Source organism: Scyliorhinus torazame, chromosome 3 (assembly GCF_047496885.1).
Source record: "Scyliorhinus torazame isolate Kashiwa2021f chromosome 3, sScyTor2.1, whole genome shotgun sequence".
In the NCBI taxonomy this organism is placed as follows: domain Eukaryota; kingdom Metazoa; phylum Chordata; class Chondrichthyes; order Carcharhiniformes; family Scyliorhinidae; genus Scyliorhinus; species Scyliorhinus torazame.
Genome location: NC_092709.1, coordinates 188180435 through 188193555, shown reverse-complemented (window position 1 = coordinate 188193555; position 13121 = coordinate 188180435). Strand labels below are relative to the sequence as shown.

The window sequence follows — 13121 nt, the reverse complement described above, 5'->3', positions numbered from 1 at the left end:
CCCTGATCTGCCACCACCTTCTCCATCTGGAAGCGTACCCTTTTGCTGACCAGCACCGCTACCCCTCGAGCCCTTCCGTCAAATCCGGAGTGAAACATTTGGCTAACCCAGCCCTTTTTAAGTCTCACCTGGTCCTTCACCCTCAAGTGAGTCTCCTGCAGCATTGCTACATCGGCTTTCAAACTTTTAAGATGCGCAAGCACCCTTGACCTCTTGACAGGACCTCCTAGACCTCTCACGTTCCACGTGATTATTCTTACTGGGGGTCTCTCACCCTCCCCCACCTTTCTTATCCACCATCACCATACCACCGGTCCGTGCCCCATAAGCCTGACCCGCCCCTGTCCATTGTTATCATCGAACCCCTTCCCCCCCTCCCAAGAACCCCCCTACGAAAACATCTCCCAACATCCATCCCTCCACCCCCTCTTGCTCGCCTCGTAGGCCCATTGAAGCCTACTACCCAGGCTCCAATGTCCGCAGTCCTCCTCTCACCTCACCCCCGTTCACTAACTGACTTTAGTTAGCTAGAGCGGGTGGCTCCCCCCGCCCAGACCTCACGCCCCTTTCCACCCAGCCCCAGAGAAAGAAACACCAAAACAAACCCAACAATCCAACCCCTACAATTCACTAACATAACATTTAACCGTCGCAACACAGAACGTCATTAACTTGAACTCTGTAACAATGCAAAGAGAAGTAAATTTCAATACAAATCAGTAAAAAGAAAGTTGTAACATTTGTACATTTTCCAGCCGCTCAAACACAGTCCACAGTCTCTCTTCCAGTTCCGCTCTTCACGTCTGTCCCAAGCCTTCTGCCCTCACGAACGCCTCAGCCGCCTCCGCTGTCTCAAAATAAATGTCTTTTGGCGTTATATGTTACTCTCAACTTCGCCAGGTACACCACACCAAGTCGCACCCCCTTCTTGTACAAAGCCGCCTTCACTCGCCCAAACGCCGCTCATCTTTTTGCCAACTCCACCTTCAAGTCCTGGTAGATCCGAACCACAGTACCATCCCACAGCACCTCACGCTCCTGCTTCGCCCAGCTTAATACTTTCTCCTTCATGCAAAACTTATGGAAGCAGATAATTACTGCCCTTGGCGGCTCGTTCACTTTGGGCTTCGGCCTTAATGACCGACGAGCTCGGTCTAGCTCGTACAGGGTGGGGCTCTCACCCTCCCCCATCAGCTCCGCCAACTTCTTAGCGAAGTATTGCGTTGGCCTTGGGCCCTCTGTCCCTTCGGGCAAGCCCTCAATTCTCATATTATGCCGCCTTGAGGGGTTTTCCAAGTCTTCCAGCTTTGCTTGGAGTCCTCTGTTAACCTCCACCACCCTCCGCAGCTCGTCCCCCATCGAGGTGACCTGGTCGCTGTGTCGTGTCACGGCCTCCTCCACCTCCTTCATCTTCTCGCCCTGCTCTCTCACCTCGGCCGATGCCTTTTCCACCTCCACCCTCATAAGGCCGATTGCCTCCTCCACCCATGGCCTCAACACGACCGCCATCTCTTTCCTCAAGGCCTCCATGTGCCTCACCAAATGTTTTTCCAGCTCCACCACCATCACCTCGGTCATCTTCTCCCGTATGCCTTCTTGACTACCTTCTCCACCTGTGTTGTCCGTTTCAGTGGCCTGTGGACCTGTACACCAAGGCCTCTCTGACTGTCAATACTCTTGAGGGTTCTACCATTCACTGTATATTCCCTACCTGTATTAGACCTTCCAAAATACATTACCTCACATTTGTCTGGATTAAACTCCATCTGCCATCTCGCCGCCCAAGTCTCCAAACGATCTTAATCCTGCTGTATCCTCTGACAGTCCTCATCGCTATCCGCAATTCCACCAAACTTTGTGTCGTCCGCAAACTTACTAATCAGGCCAGTTACATTTTCCTCCAAATCATTTATATACACTATGAACAGCAAAGGTCCCAGCACCAAACCCTGCAGAACACCACTAGTCACAGCCCTCCAATCAGAAAAGCACCCTTCCATTGCTACTCTATGCCTTCTATGACCTAGCCAGTTCTGTATACATCTTGCCAGTTCCCCTCTGATCCCATGTGACTCCCAATGGGTCAGAGTGGAGGAGAGTTTGGTACGGGGTCGGGATTGAAGGCGCTACCAGCAGCGCTGTTCCCGACGGCCCCGGGGAGATACCGGTAGTAATAGCGTCGTTGAGAATTTGGAGGCAGTTTCGACAGCACTTATCGTTGGGGGCAGGGTCAAGGGAAATGCCGATTCGGGGGAGCCATAGAGCCAGGGAAGTGGGATGGAAATTTTCGAAGAATGGAGGAGAAAGGAATTAGGACACTAAAGATTTGTTTCTTGAGGGTCATTTTGCGGGATTGAAGGAGCTGGGAGCGAAGTATGGGCTGGAGCAGGGGGAAATATTTAGATACATGCAGGTTCGAGACTTTGCCAGAAAGGAGATACAGAGCTTCCCAGTATAGCCGGCTTCCACATTGCTGGAGGAGGAGCTGACGACAGGGGGACTGGAGACAGGGGTAATATCGGTGGTTTACGGGGCTATTTTGGAGAAGGGAAGACTCCACTAGAAGGGATCAAGGCAAAGTGGGAGGAATTGTTGGGCGAGGGTTTGGAGGAGGGGTTCTGGTGTGTGGTGTTCCAGAGGGTGAAGGCCTCCACCTCGTGTGCAAGGTTGGGGCTGATACAGCTGAAGGTGGTGTACAGAGCACACGTTACAAGGGCGAGGATGAGTCGGCTCTTTGAGGGGGTAGAAGATGTGTGTGAACGTTGGGGGGGGTGCATGCAAACCATGTTCATATGTTTTGGTCTTGACAAAGCTGGAGGATTACTGGAAGGAGGTTTTTAGGATAATCTCTAAAATGGTGCATGTGAAATTGGACCCGGGCCTCGGGGGGCCATATTCAAAGTGTTGGACCAGCCGTGGTTGGAAACGGGCGCGGAGGCAGATGTTGTAGTCTTCGCCTCATTGATTGCCCGAAGGCAGATTCTGTTACAGTGGAGATCAACCTCTCCACCCTGTGCCTGGCGTGACGGGGGGACCTGCTGGAATTCTTGATGCTTGAAAAGGTCAAATTTGAACTGAGAAGGATGGATGGGTTCTACAATTCATGGGCGTTATTCATTGTGCACTTTCGAGAATTGGATCACATCGAACATTAAGGGGGGCTGGGAGGGTTGGGGGGAGGGGGACTGTATGTGTTAATGGTGATTATGGGTGATTCTTGATTCCTTTTTGTCATTTGTTTATGTTAGCATACGGGCTAATGTTTGAGGTTTGGTGGGAGGATGGGATCGTTGTTATTGATATGGGATTGACATTAGATTCATTACTGATTATTGTTTATTGTTGGGTGTAAATTTGGGAGAAAATGTGAAAAAGGAGGAGAATAAAAATATATTTTTTAAAAAAGTATGAATGAAACCTTAGTTCATCACCAAAACTAATTTCTGCTTCCAGTCATAGTGCAAACAAAGCTGTCCCAAAGCAGGTTAAGTCGTAACCAACCTGGTTTATAAGCACTTGTATTTGTTTAAGGTTGCAAGCACTAAGATTATGTACTCTTTTAGCTTGCTTAGTTTTTTGAAGCCTGTTGAACTGTGGGAGCATTGTGACGTGTATCCCAATATGTGGGTATATCTTAGACCTGCTTCAGCTCTTGGCTGCCTAAAAAGGTGTGCTGTTTGCTTTGCCTCAGTGTTCCTGTGGGCTGGTTTACTGTCACTATGTACAGATTGTTTTTAATGCCATGAATCTTTCTTTTGCCATCCCTGCCCACTATTGAATTCAGTTTACAAATGAGAACAGTTTGTTTTTCACGAATGCTTACGGGTGGAACTACACAACACACAGATAAGCCCATTGATTCACCACAAGAATGTTCCAGTGCAGCATTTCAATTTATCAAGTTGAAGCTATTTCAGAGTTGCGCTAAGATCCACAATAGAATGTACTGAGATGGAAATGAATGTAGAAAAGGAAATTATAACAAATATGGAGGGAAGCAAAAAAGTGGTTTAAGTAATCCTAAGTATAATTTTTTTCAATTCTTATCTTGCATCTTTCCCAATGTAAGGTTGCACTGTGTGCATTAGGGAGAGGTTATTTACGTGTGACTAATTTTCTCCCTTGTCGATTCTTTCAGTAAAGTACTTTAAAAAAAATCTCATCCTTAAAATGTCAAGGCGTCATTCCACTTTTTCATTCCCCAAGATTTGAGTTGGTGTGCTTTGGAATCCATTAGTTACACACTTGGGTTACCATCAATTTCCAATCTGATTATGAATTTACAGCAACAGGTAGTTTAAAGCCTACCCCACCCACCAAAATTTCTTCCAATTGCCTTCTGAAAATGACTTCCCAGGAATTTAAATAACCAAGGATTATTGACCAATGAAGAGGCATAAGTGCAGCATAATGAAGTTGCTCAATTCTCGTGATTTGGAGGAAAGGTTACTCTTTGGCAGAGGCATCAGAGCTAACCCCAATTGTCCATCCCAGGAAAACGGAAAGGGGCAGCCGACGTTTTACAACTGCAGAACGTAACATTGTGAGGTAAATGAGGTAGAAAGCTATGGCATTAATTTACTTTATAGCAATTATTTGTCTAATTCAATGTCATCTTGTTCCATGGCTAGTGGTAAATGATACAATAATTTTTTTCTCTCTGTTAAGAATCTTCTCATTAAGTTCCACTTCAAACAATAGTTGAAATATGTTGTTTCTATCTATTCATCGTGAAATAGCTGGAAACACTGCCCTTTGATTTTCTGTTTGTTCAATTTGTCACAGTTAAGTGTTCCAGACTTAAAGATATTTAGCCAGAAGAGGCTGTTTTCCGTAAAGTCAGTTTGATACGTTACTTCAGTATTAACAGAAGGTGACAGTGAAGATGCAGTTTTTAGTTACACAAGTATTTGATAAACTAGGATTATGTAGAGCATTTTGTGGGACTAACCACAATTCTTTTGGGTTCGGTGTCAGTGTTGAGCAAATGGTGGCCTAAATAATAATCAGCATAGTTTGGTACAATTTTGTGAAATAATGATAATTCACTCATTTTGAATCTGAATTTGAGAATACGCACTTTTTCAGTTAAGTAAAGTTATCTGAATTGCGGTTAATGTTGATGTTACCGTTCTACTTTCTTAACATTCTGGTTTTGTATCTTCTAGAATCAATAGGAATTTTGATTCAATGTCTATTTTTCAGTGTGAAATGAAATGAAAATTGCTGATTGTCACAAGTAGACTTCAAATGAAGTTACTGTGAAAAGCCTCTAGTCGCCACATTCCGGCACCAGTTCGGGGAGGCTGGTACGGGAATTGAACCGTGCTGCTAGCCTGCCTTGGTCTGCTTTAAAAGCCAGCTCTTTAGCCCTGTGCTAAACCAGCCCCTGTGACTGTAAAGTGAACATTTAATTCTTGATGCATGCTTTATGCAAAACTGCTACTTCATGAGAATTTACCGATGGACAAACTAAAGGGTTAGTGTGATATTGTCTTGTAAAGTCAGGTCCTTAAGACCATTCTGTTCATTTTTTCCTTTAAATTATTAACTTCACTAAGACGTCAATGTGCAACTCTACCCAGCAGTAAATCTGATTGCCTAATTCCTCATCTGCTTCCGAAGTTCCAAAGGGCTAGACTTGCTCCAAAGTTCACGGGTCAGGCACAAGTTATTTCGCTTTGCAGCTCCATTATGCCGATGCAACAGAATTTACAGATATGAGAGTTGCATGATTTTCTCTACATTGGCAAATTCATGCAATAGAAGCTGTGATTAGTACAACTCAGACAGTGGTACTGCTAGTTAATCAGTAACCTGATGTTGCCTCAGGTTTCCTTGGTGCAAGGTACTCAATTGAGTGAGGTCAACTTTCAACTGAAAAGAATTACTAGCTTTTATAGGTGCGTGACAACTAACTGAAAAAGTTTAATAATTCTTCAACATTGTCAAAATATAATTGTAAATTTGTCACACAGCCTTACAAAAGAAGTTTGTAGAATGCAAAAATAGATGTGTTATGGAAAAAAAATGTAATTGCCGATAATTTTGGTTAATAACATTTAAGGATTTCAGCAAAAAAGTAGATGCATTTGCCAATGTCTGGAAACATTTTATTTAAAGCTCATTTTCATTTTTTAAAGAGATAATATTTAATTTATGTTTTCCCTACAAATTATAATCCTTTAATTCAATCAATTTCTTGAATAATTTCCTAAATTCAGAAATATGTCGATAATGATTTCTGAGTAGTAATCACATAATCAAAATGAAATATAAACCAAAGATGTAATTTTCAGGTGAAGCACAGTTAGAGGGCCAACATAATAATCCACTGCATGCAGATATGGTCCCTTTCCATTTTAAATAGAACCTGGCCTTGGGTGACTCTGTGAAGTTTGCATATTCTCTGTGTGGGTATCCTGTGGGTTCTCCAGTTTCCTCCCACAGACCAAAGATGTGCAGGTTAGGTGGATTGGCTATGGTCAATGTGTGGAGTTACAGGGATAGGGATCGCGATTCTCCGACCCCCCACCGGGTCGGAGAATCGCCGGGGGCCAGCGTGTCGCGAATTCTCCGCTACCGGTTATTCGGCGGGGACGAGAATCGCGCCGGTCGGCGGGAATCCCCGGCGATTCTCCGGTCCGCGATGGGCCGAAGTCCCGCCGCTGTCAACCCACGGCAGCCGGCGTGGATTGAACCACCTTTGGACGGTGGGACACGGCGGCGCGGGCGGGCTCCGGGGTCCTGGGGGGGGGGGGGGGGGGGGGGGGCGGGGCAATCTGGCCCCGGGGGATGCCCCCTCGGTGGCCTGGCCCGCGATCGGGGCCCACCAATCCGCGGGCGGGCCTGTGCCGTGGGGGCACTCTTTTCCTTCTGCCTTTGCCATGGTATCCACTGTGGCGGAGGCGGAAGAGACCCCCTCCACTGCGCATGCGCGGGGATGCCGTGAGCGGCCGCTGACGCTCCCGCGCATGTGCCGCCCGGCAAAGTCATTTCTGTTCCGGCTTGCGGGGCACCAAAGGCCTTTCCCGCCAACCGACGGGGCGGAAATTCATCCGGCGCCGACCTAGCCCCTCAAGGTTGGGGTTCGGCCCCCAAAGATGCGGAGCATTCCGCACCTTTGGGGCGGCGCGATGCCCGTCTAATTTGTGCCGTTCTGGGTGCCAGTCGGCGGACATCGCGCCGTTTCCGGTGAATTTCGCCCCATATTTTGAACTAACCCATCAAAATATTCGCGACCAGAGATCCCTCATGATTCCTGACACCTCTGAGCTGTCAAGAACCACGTTGCCTACTAAAATGGGCCTGACGTCAGGTAAATAGCAGGATGCCCAGGTAGCACTAAGGGGCATTGCCAGGGTGCCAGACTGGCAATTCCAGGGTGCCTGGGTGCCAGGTTGGCACTGCCAGGGGTCAGGATGGGGAGGTGCCTTGCCATGCCAATTGGGGAGGGGATGAGTGGGATTCCCAGGGGCCTTGACAAGGTTGGGAGGGTGAAGGGGAGATAGATAAAGTGGGGGAGGGGGAAGATTGGGGCTGCTGATCAAAATTGCCCACCATCTGCGAACAGCTGTTCCTGCTGGCGTGATCTGCTTACAAGCAGGAAATCCCTCTAAGTGCGGCCTCGGTGAGGAGAAACTCCCAAAGGCCAGAAAAATGCCAAAGTGCTGTTGAATAACGGGGTGTTTCTCGGCGCTGCAGCTAAACGTGCCCAAAACGCGGACTTAAATATTTATCTGCTGAATTGCGCCCCATAATATATATTGTCATCACCGCTGCATCAGCCTAACCCGACCTCCAGTTCCCCAGCCTACAAAAACACGAGGGGCACGATTTAACAAAAACATGTCTAAAGGCTGGATTCTTCCACCCTGCCTGCTGCAAGAACGCCACGGGTGAGATGCAGACAATGGAGAAGTCCTCGGGCGGGATTATCCGGTTGCCGGGCGGATGCAACCGGTGAATTCCATCCTTAGTCATTTATTTGGGCCTTGGGGAGTTTCTCTCCGATCAAGCCCACACTTTGAAACATTTTCAACGCCGGGGAGCTGAATTCACCGGCGAGACTGGCTCTTCAGAGATTGGACTGCCATTTTGAAAGGGTTCCCCAAACTCTAAATGAAGTTCAGGGTCCCTCACACACCCCACCCGCAGGCAATGTCACCCCTGCATACATAGGCATTACTCCACCCCCCCCAAGTGAGGACACCCCACTCTGGGGTCACTGAAGGTCCCCACTTTTCAGACCTCCCCATCCCCCTTTCTGGACACCCACCCTTAACCCTCTCAACATTTATGAGGCCCCTTTATACCTGTGCTTCACCACCCCCCCCGCAACCTCATAGACATGGTGACCCTCGGGCCCAAACACTTGGCAGTGCCACGCTACCAACTGAGCATCTTGGTAGTGCCAGCTCAACAGCTCCAAGAGGGTTCCAGAGGGAGATCCAGGGAGTCACCCTTACCTGTTCCAATGACCTGAAATACTCCCCGGTGCCATTATGCCTGGTCCTCCGTGCTTACTCACCTACATTGACGCCCAGTTGGCAAACACTTCCATTTGATAATTATCATTCTAATGATCAAAACCTATCTTGACCTCATGCTCCCTCACCAGTAGCAATGATAACTTCAGCTATCCTGGCCTGAATTCCCTCACTAAACGTCTCTGCCTATCTACCTCTATCTCCTCCTTTAATACCCTTCCTAAACTTACTTACTTGACCAAGGTTTAAGTCACCTCTCCTAATGACTCTTCTTTCAGTCTTGGTGTCATTTGTTTATCCAAATTTGCTTCTACGAATAACCTTTCCCATATTAAAGATGCTACACAAGTGCAAGGTGGTGTTGAATTGACCTTCAGCACAGTCTGCATTGGGTTTTGTGCACGTACAACATGAAAAGGACTAATAACATTGCAAGACGGCATCATGAGTTCGGTGCATTACCTGGAACAACCAAGAATGACCTACTCTGAAAATTCAGATTTCTAAAATTCTTTCATGGGATGAGGGCCATCCGTAATTGCCCTTGAACTGAATAGCTTGCTTCAGAGGGCAGTTAATAAAAGTCAATAACATTGTGATGAACCCGGAGTCATGTCGGCCAAACTCAGTAACAAAAGCAGATTTCCTTTGCTAAAGGACTTTTGTGAACTATCTTGTTTTTTAAAAAACAATCAATCGATGATTTCATGGTCATTATTACTGAGGCTCGCCTTGTATTCCAGACTTTTCTAATCAATCAATTGAATTTTTTTGCTATTTAATTGAATTCAAATTCCATCAGTCATTATGGTGGGATTTGAACTAATGCCTCCGGGGTATCAGCCTAGTTCTCTTGATTGCTAGTCCAGTAACATTAAGCACTATGCCACTGTTTCCCACTATGGTTAACGATAGCCATTCTGGCAGTTTGAGAGCAATCATATGTGATGGAATTGTGTCGTGCATTCATCTTCCTTCATCTTTAGCAAAACATTCTGCGTATCCCAATGCCCTCCCCCTAAGCACTACCGAGAGCACATAATTTCTAATGTGCTGTATTTCATTAAGTCTTGCATCGCATTGGGCCATACTCCAGAGACTGATGCAGAGTCCTATCAAATAAATGTTTGATGTGATTTTAACCTCATGCCAATTAGGTTTATTGGCGTTCAGATAATTGGACCATTTAACTTTCTCCCTTACATACACGGGCACACCTTTGCACATATGGGCAAAGTGGTTGTTTAATTAAGCCCTTCCGCCCTTATTAAAATCTTATTATATTTAATGCGGTTATGAACAGTTGCCAGTCAATCACTGCAACATTTGGATTAGAAGTTTTCAATGCTAAGTACAGAACCTGGATGATGCAAATATCTGTTGATCATTTTAAATCAAATATGTATCCTTAAATATGTTTTTTCCGACAAGGCAAAGGGGAGGTGGTGGTGTCGTGGTATTATCAGTGGACTAGTGATCCAGGAACTCAGGGTGATGCTCTGGGGACCTGAGTTTGAATCCCACCATGTTGAAATTTGAATCCAATAACAATCTGGAATTAAAACATTTAATGGTGACCATGAAACCATTGTTGATTGTCGTAAAGTCCCATTTGGTTCATTAATGCCCTAGAGAATGAAATCTGGTCTGGCCTACATGTGAGTCCAGATCCACAGCAGTGTGGTTGCCTCTGAAAGGCCACTCAGTTCAAGGGCAATTAAGGATGGGCAACCAATGATACCCACATGCCATGAACAAGATTGTATTACTTATTCTTCGGATCATCTGTGCCAATTGTAGTGAAGCGGTTGATGACTAATCCCTGGAGAATTAAACATTAGCTAAGAATTTAGTGTATTTTTGAGTTTGCTAATGGAGCAAGTATCTTACTTAGTAATCCATCTTAGTAATCAACTCAAAGTCAGCGCTTCTGTAAGACTACTGCATTTCCTGCACTTTGAACTGTGGCATTAGGGCACATAAGAAGGTGCCTATAAAGATAGGTAAACTGTAGTTCTTATTTGGATGTTAGGGTCATCATGCAGACCTGAGTATTTTGATCTTAGATTTTAATATGAACAATTATTTGAACTTTCCTATATATGAGCAAGGACTATTGGTGAAAAACAAGTGGGTCTACTCATCACATTTAAAACTTTCACGACCTGGATATTTGTGCACAGCAGTTGCCCTTTGTGCACTTTTAAATGAGTACTGAATTCCTGCATAACCTGTTTAAAATAGCTAATTTTTAACAGTTTCACTTCTCCTTGCCAATTGTGTCTTTTCTCCCCCTAACTTGCAGGTGTTGATTCCTTGCTGGACCCCTCCATTTTACTCCCCCTAACTTGCAGGTGTTGATTCCTTGCTGGGCCCCTCCATTATTCAGTATCCACAGCCAAAGGGCAATTATTCATATGCGAAGTTTGATGAAAGTCAGCCTGATTCTCTTCTTTTATTTAAAATAAATTTAGAGGGCGGAATTCTCCTCCTCCCCCCCCCCCCCCCCACCCCCACCCCCACCCCCACACGCCGGGTGGGAGAATCGCCGGGGCACTGCGCGTGTCCCGCCCCGACGCCCGCACGCGATTGTCCCACCACCCCCCCCCAAACCAGCGCGGCGAGAATCATGGCTGGCCGCTGGGAGAATCGCCGCTCGGCGTTTGCAACGGGCGAGCAGCGATTCTCCGGCCCGGATGGGCCGAGCCGCCTGCCCAATACGACGGGTTCCCACCGGCGCCGTCCACACCTGGTCGCTGCCGGCGGGAACAACGCGGGAACGCTGTGGGGGGGGGGGTTCTGCACCGGGAGGGCCTCAAATGGGGTCTGGCCCGCGATCGGTGCCCACCGATCGGCGGGCCGGCCTCTCTGAAGGAGCACCTCCTTTCCTCTGCCGCCCCGCAAGATGCATCCGACATCTTCTTGCGGGGCGGCCTCGGGGAGGACGGCAACTGCGCATGCGCGGGTGACGTCATTTACGCGGCGCCGCTTTTACGCCCGGTGCACGTAAATGATGCAACGCCGCTCCTAGCCCCCCAGGGGCGGGAGAATAGGAGGCTGGGAGCGGGCTCCGACGCCAGAGTGAAACACTCCGGTTTTCACTCCGGCGTCGGCACTTAGTCTCCCGATGGGAGAATTGCGCCCAGAGTACCCAATTCTTTTTTTTTCCCAATTAAGAGGCAATTTTTGTGTGGTCAATCTACCTAGCCTGCACATCTTGGGGTTGTGGGGGTGAGACCTACGTAGACACAGGAGAATGCGCATACTCCACACGTACAGTGACGCGGGTTCGATCCCGGAGCAGGGTCCTCAGCGCTGTAGGCAGCAGTGCTAACCACTGTGGCACCATGCCGCCCTCTGATTCTCTTCTTACCTGGTGTCCATGCACGCATTCTTTCAGGATGTGTTTCTGTAGAGCAAACAATGAAGAGTGACAATGAGAGTGGATTTTTTAAACCTGGCACAGAGCCCAATTGTATCTCCTTTGTGCTGCATAACCTAGCACCAGCTGGATCACATCTGGGACTTTCCTATTCGAGATGCCTCTGTTATTCACTGGATAAGCTTGACGAACTAACAGAGGAGCTTATAAAACATAATATATAATGCATAGCCCTTGGGAAGTCCATACCACTAGATTCCCACCAATGTTCGGTGGATTGGCCATGATAAATTGCCCTCAGTGACCAAAAAAGGTTAGGGTCAGTGCAGACTCGATGGGCCGAATGGCCTCCTTCTGCACTGTATGTTCTATGTCTGCTAATATGGAAAGGGCAAAAAGCAGAGAGAGTATGGATGAAGCAGAAGAGTAGAATTAGAATGCTCTTTCCACGAGCCAGTGCAAACCAGGGGCGTCATTCTCCGACCCCCCAGCAGGTCGGAGAATGGCCGTTGGCCGCCGTGAATCCCGCCCCCGCCGGTTGCCGAAGCCTCCGAAGGGAGAAAAGTCGGCGGGCCGTTAATGGTGGCGCTGCCAATTTTCGGCCTGCCGATATTCTCCCTTCCGGATGGGCCGAAGTCCCGTCGACGTGATGACCGTTCACGTCGACGTAAATTAAACCTCCTTTTCATCGGCGTGACCCTGTGCTCCAGGTTCACGCCGACCAGCGTGGAGGTGAGTGACGGCCTGGGGGGTTGGCTCTGGGCAGGCGATGGCGTGGCCGCAGTCTGAATGTGTGAGGAGAGGTGTGTCTCGGGTTGTGTGTGTGTGTGTGCGGCGGGGGGGGGGGGGTCCATGCCGGGGAGGAGGTTGGGGGGGTCCATGCCGGGGAGGAGGTTGGGGTCCGTGCCAGGGAGGGGGATGGGGGGTCCGTGCCGGGGAGGAGGTTGGCGTCCGTGCCGGGGTGGAGGTTGGGGGTGTCCGTGCCGGGGAGGAGGTTGGGGTCCGTGCCGTGGGGAGGGGATGGTGGGTCCGTGCCGGGGAGGAGGTTGGGGGGGTCCGTGCCGGGGAGGAGGTTGGGGGGGTTCCGTGCCGGGGAGGAGGTTGGGGGTGGTCCGTGCCGGGGAGGAGGTTGGGGGTGGTCCGTGCCGGGGAGGAGGTTGGGGGGGGGGGTCCGTGCCGGGGAGGGGGATGGGGGGTCCGTGCCGGGGAGGAGGTTGGGGTCCGTGCCGGGGTGGGGGGTCCGTACCGGG

At 48.6% G+C, this 13121-nt stretch overlaps 1 protein-coding gene across 18 annotated transcripts in view; it reads left to right on the top strand.

The window, feature by feature from the left end:
• rbm47 (RNA binding motif protein 47) overlaps positions 1–13121 on the top strand; it is a 367449-nt gene that overhangs the window by 273402 nt on the left and 80926 nt on the right. The window contains exon 1 of one of the 18 annotated variants that reach the window (XM_072496613.1): positions 4386–4548. The exons of the other annotated variants lie outside the window; for them this stretch is intronic. The gene's annotated coding sequence lies outside the window, so the exon portion shown is untranslated. Of the gene's footprint in view, positions 1–4385; positions 4549–13121 lie in introns of those variants that run through there. 18 annotated transcript variants of the gene reach the window in all.